The sequence below is a fragment of the Anabrus simplex genome, chromosome 1 (genome assembly GCF_040414725.1).
Source record: "Anabrus simplex isolate iqAnaSimp1 chromosome 1, ASM4041472v1, whole genome shotgun sequence".
Taxonomy (NCBI): Eukaryota; Metazoa; Arthropoda; class Insecta; order Orthoptera; family Tettigoniidae; genus Anabrus; species Anabrus simplex.
The window spans coordinates 1,519,807,061-1,519,813,060 of NC_090265.1; positions in this window are offsets into that span (position 1 = coordinate 1,519,807,061).

Sequence of the window (6,000 nt, forward strand, 5' to 3'; positions counted from 1 at the left end):
TCTGTGTGGTACATCCCTACATTGCTAAGTAGATGTTTCACGAATTTGGCCAGCACAGTTTCTGACACAAATTCCTGGTGCTTATTGTCACTAAAACACTTTAAAGTCTTACAGTGGCACAAAGAGGGTAGAACATAGCTTTTTATAGTCTGGAGCAGACTTGCAGATTACTTGCAGTACGGTAGAGCTGCCTCAACAAATTTCTGTAGCCCCATAATTAGGCCAATAAATCGTTGCTGGGGATAGCGCAGGCCTCCTCTATCAGACTGCCTGATTAAGTTCATCAATGGGGATGCATTAACTGAGGTGGAAACGTTACTCAAGCACGTGCTGCATTTTTTTTCTTCGATTATACGCACTAAATAACCACATACTAATGCATGGGAAGCAGTTTCCAAAGTGACACACACTGACTCAGGGGGCTCACGAACATCTTCCAGTAAATGAAGTACATACTCAGCGGGCATCACTGGTTCTGTTTCGTCAAGTGTGGGAGAGGATACTGAGGCAGAAAGAATTGAATGTTTCTTGTGGATAACGTTAGCACCATCGGTGGACATTAAAATACCGGATTTCGGAATTCTCGTTATGGAATTCTGAGTACCGGTAGCCCGGGAGTCAGTCATGTCATTGCACCCTGCTCCCATTCTTATAGAACTAAACATGGCTTCAACTGGATCTCCTGAAAAAGCCCGTATCATGGAATGAAATATCACGGCATTATGGCTTCCCTTTCTTTGATTTGAAGGAAGGCACGCAGCAGTACACCATTTTCAATGTAAACAAATACAGTACTACCCTATTTCCCGCTATTTCATTCCGACAGTTCACGAGCCGGTTGGTGCTGCCACCTGCTGTGTGTATTTTTAAACGGAGTGTTTCATTTAGTGCCCTGTTAAAAAATGTTGTATTGAGCAGACAGTATAAGCAGCCATCGGATGCAGATTGAGCAGGCAGTGCTTCCTTTCTTTCTTGAGGAGATTGGTTGGCTTGCTTGCTTGCTTGCTGATGCTTATTGGGCTGTGTCTACGACATTTCACCCAGTCAATACTCGCTTACGCATGTAAACACACTAGTCTAAATGAAAACACTTCAATTCAATAATTGATGCCTGAACTTGCAAGTAGAAAAACACAAAACACGAAACTTCACTATATCACATAACTACCCCATTTTGCTAGTATAGACTGTTGTCATACGGGAAACTTCCAATCTTGCAATCACACTGCGTTTAAAGCGTCACCCACACGAAGAATCCAAAATAGCACTCACAAGTAATACACTAATGATATGAGGAATCACTCAAATGGAACCTGAGAAAGCATGAGTAATTCTCACTGGATATTATAGACAAAATTATAACACGATCTTGGCTTCATCTAGAAACAAATTTAGCACTCTAATAATCTCTTCTGTAGGATTACAGAGCAAACAAGAAACACTGGTAGGAAAAACCTGCTTAAGTCGCTGGAGGTTAGCCATAAGTTTTTTACGTTGGTTAGCATACAAAGAACATTCAAAGAGGATGTGATTAGAATCGCCATTACGGATATCTGTACCACACAAACAGTTGGTATCTTGCGTTAAATGGAACCGTGATCGATATTGTGGTGTGAGGGCATGATTAAACCGTAACCGAATGATGTTAATAATATGTCGTCTAGTATAAGATCCTCGTATAAACCAAGGTTTAACTAAAAGGCTTGGTTGTAAATGATAATAAAATTTACCTTTGACTTGTGCAGTTTGTCGGAAGAAATTCTGCCAGTCTGAACGTCCCTCCTGTCGAAAAATAACTACATAATCAGAAGCTGGAACCATATTGTTAGTATTCGGAACAGGAAGACGAGAAGCTTGTTTTGCAAAACAGTCTGCTTTTTCATTACCGGCGATACCCACGTGACCTGGTACCCATACTAAAGTTATGGAAATACCGACATTGTCAAGCATATAAAGGATACTCTTGACATTGTAAATATACCAATTATAGGATAACTCATCAGAAACCAAAGATTGTAATGCACTCAGCGAATCCGTATAGATTGTAGCTCGCGTATATCCCTTTCGCTGAACAAAAAGTAAGGCTTGCTGTATGGCAAATAGCTCCGCCGTAAAAATCGAACAGACACTAGGCAAACCAAATTGTTCACTAAAATTTAGAGAAGGTATATAATAAGCGGAACCGACTCCATTAATGTTCTTTGCCCCATCTGTAAAAATGTTTATGCTTCGTGGAATATGAGAAAATTTCACTCGTTTAACTGGACATATCTCGATCCCCTGCAGACAAGGAAATGTAGTAGAGCCATTACGCATAGGCCAAATGATTTGAGGCTTAAAATGAGAAACCGGATAGGGTAAAATATAGGGTAGTAAAGTAGCACTGTGTATTAAGGTACACTGCTTCGACTTTAATGTATTAAATGCATGAAACAATGCAGGCAATCTGCTTAAACCCTGGCGCCTAACTGAATAATACTCCGAGAGTAACTGTAACTTCGGAATTAGAGGATGACTTGTGAATGAAAACTTTTTAAGTAAATATTTCGTTGCAAGTATTTTTCTACGTACTTGTAAGGGAGCTTCGCAGGCTTCAACGAGGAGGGCATTGGTAGGTGTGGATTTTAAAGCTCCAATACAGGATCGTATTGCTTGATATTGACAAGTGTTAAGAATATGTAAGTTAGTAGAAGATGCTACGTCGAAAATATGTGATCCGTAATCCAATATCGTCCGAATAGTGGTTTTGTACAGAGATAGCACCACAACGGGATCTGCCCCCCATTGCCTACGGGTTACGGCCTGTATAACCTGAATATACCGTTCACTCTTCGAACGCAAATATAAAAAATGATGTTTCCATGTAAGTTTTTGATCGATAAATAACCCAAGATATTTATGGTGGCTAACCACTGGTATTTCATACTGATCAAAGGCAAGTGGCGATCGGTCATAGGTTCTGCGATGTGTAAATATCATTGCTCGACATTTCGCTATGGAAAGATTTAACCCATGGGCCTCTAACCATGTTCTAGCTTCATAAAGCGCGAGACTAATATGTTGTCTACAGAGCTGTAAATCTTCGTGTGTACAATAAATCAAAAAATCATCAGCATACGCCTGTATGCGAGCATGACGTAAAATGACCGTTTCAAAATCTTTCATAAAAAGAGCGAAAAGAATACCACTCAGAATATCGCCCTGAGGCAACCCATTACTTACCTGCCGGGGCTGGAGTGTACAAGGCGTCGATTTAAATCGTAGTGTTCGATAAGTCAGAAGTTGTCGGAGAATGCTAATAAATCCCTCAGGAATCTTAAGAGTTGCAAGTTTTTCCCATAAGATGTGCAAAGGTACGGAATCATAAGCCCGTTGAATATCAAGAAAAACCGCTATGGTACTATGTTTTCTATGACGAGCTAAAAGTAAATCGATAACAAAACTATTAAATGCATCAGATGTACTGCGTCCCTTAAAAAAGGCATATTGATATCGAGGCGTCAAGTTATAGTATTCTAATACCCATAGGATTCTTCGAAGTAAGATCTTTAGAAACACTTTACGGATGCACGAACCGAGGACTATACCTCGATAATTACTTACCTCTGTGGGTAACTGCTTGTTTTTAAGAATGGGGATTAGGAAAAATTCATTCCAACTAACAGGTGTACTGTGATTGCGAAAAATATCATTATACCTATTTAGTAATACCTTCTTTGCGCGAATAGGTAGTAATTGGAGCATTTGATAGGAAACATTATCTGGACCTGGGGAAGAATTTGAGCATGAGCGGAGTACTGCTTCTAATTCCTGATAGTCGCAGGGTTGTAGCAATACGGAAAAACGTGTGTCTAGTGGGTCTTGGTAAGGAACATACTGTGGCACTACAAAATCTGGCGCTTCTCTAACAAGAAAATCTGATAATACTTGACCGGGGATGGTCTTGGCAGGGGAGTGCTGCGTCACTCTTGTGATTGCCCTGATGGCATTCCACAAGTCTGCAATCGGAACCTGGCGCGTGAAGGACGATATAAACTCCCTCCAAGCGTCACGCCGTTTTTGATGGAAAAGTCGGCGGGTTTGTGCCATGTGTCGTTTGAGCCGGAAGTAATGCTCAGGTGTTGCGTGCTGCCTATATTGTCGAAACAGTACTTTACGAGTTTGAATCATCAAATGGCATTCTTCATCCCACCACTTAACATGCACAGGTTTTCTAGAAGATAAAGGAGGTGAAGCGCTGATGGGGTGATGAAGGTTAATATAAGCTGTTAAAATCTGCATTAAAGTTTGATATGAACAAGTATTTACCGGTATTTTTTGTAACGCGTCCTCAATGTAGGCAGTATATATTTGTGGTTTAAAACTCCTTAAAGATCGAATCATGTTATGTGAAACAGTGTGGGGGGGTGGAGAAAAAGGTCTGCCTACTCCATAAGTAATAACAATAGGGAAATGATCACTGGAATAAGTATCACTCAAAGTATGCCATGTAGCGATAGACACCATATTTCGCTTACACAATGTTAAATCTACTGCGCTAGGAGGGGCAGAAGGCGCAGTCAAACGCGTAGGAGAGCCATCATTCAAAATAGCGAAAGCATGGTTATTTACTTCATTAAGGAACTGTGTACCTTGAAGGGTATCCAAATGTCCTCCCCACAGGGTGTGATGAAGATTAAAGTCCCCAAAGATAAAAACATATGGTTCGGTAGTAAATTGTTGAAAGAATTGGTTCCATTGTCTCTCAGTAATGGAAAATTCAGGAGGACAGTAGATATTCACAAGTAAAAAATGCATATAATATAATCCTATAACATATGTATGGGGTATGGCCTGAATGTTCAAATGGATGCTATATGTCACGGATGAGTGGACCAAAAAGGCAACCCCCCCGTAACCGGGTCCATCATTACGTAAAACTGTGTAATTTGGATACTTGATGCGAGTCTCTAGATGAAACCAAGTTTCTTGTATAGCTACGAAGTGAGGTACTGTTTCCTGTATTAATTTATATAGCTCATGACGCTTGTTCATGAGACTTCTAGCATTCCATTGAGTGATTCTGATCATAGAATTGAATAAAATTACAAATCCTGTCCCTTAACTGGAATACATTATGCGCTAACGCGGGGTGATCACCCAATAATTGTACTAATTGCTGAATAGATTGATAAAGACCACTTTGAAGATGTTCTCTTTGCCTATGAAATGACGAAAGTGGCTGCGCCATGGATGCGCTACTCGTGGCAACAGGTTCGTCAAAAGGTGCCTCCATCCGACGGTTTGCGCCGCCGTAAACAGGTGTAAGTCTTGAAGCCGCCATCTCCATGCGGGGAAGCTCGCGAACCAAATTTTGGTAACCTTCCTTATCATATCCTGGGGCTGGTGCTGGTCTCGGGGATTTTAAAATTACTTGAGTGAATTTCCTCTTACGGGGATTCGACTGTGTAGGAGTCTGCCCCTCCCCATTTAAAGGGGGAAAATTTTGAGAAGTGTCCACTAGATTATATTCCCTAGGTTGGACTTTTTGAACAGCGTCCTTGAAAGATAAATTCTGGTGGCTCATTATCTTTTTAATGTGGACCTGCTGTTGGTGCGTTGGACAATCCACATTGCCAGTTGAATGGGAACCGCGACAATGCACACATTGAAAGAAAGTTTCAGTACAGTTCGCCGTAGTATGGTGCAATGCACATTTCCCACACCTGGGACTTGTTGCTCTGCAATGCTTATCAACGTGCCCGTACCGCTGGCATTTTTTGCAGATGATGGGAGCAAAAACATATGGCTCCACCTCTAAATGCACTTGATATAAAGACACGTACTGTGGAAGTTTCTGTGCACGAAAAACCACTTTGATAGATCCAGTAGGTACATACTGTGTGCCTTCTTCGTTAACAACTCGACGGTTCAAACGTTTTACAGATTTTATTGTAGCAGGAGACTTCAAGTGCTTTAATATGGCATCCTCAGTCAAGGTCTTCTCTACTCCCCTGATGA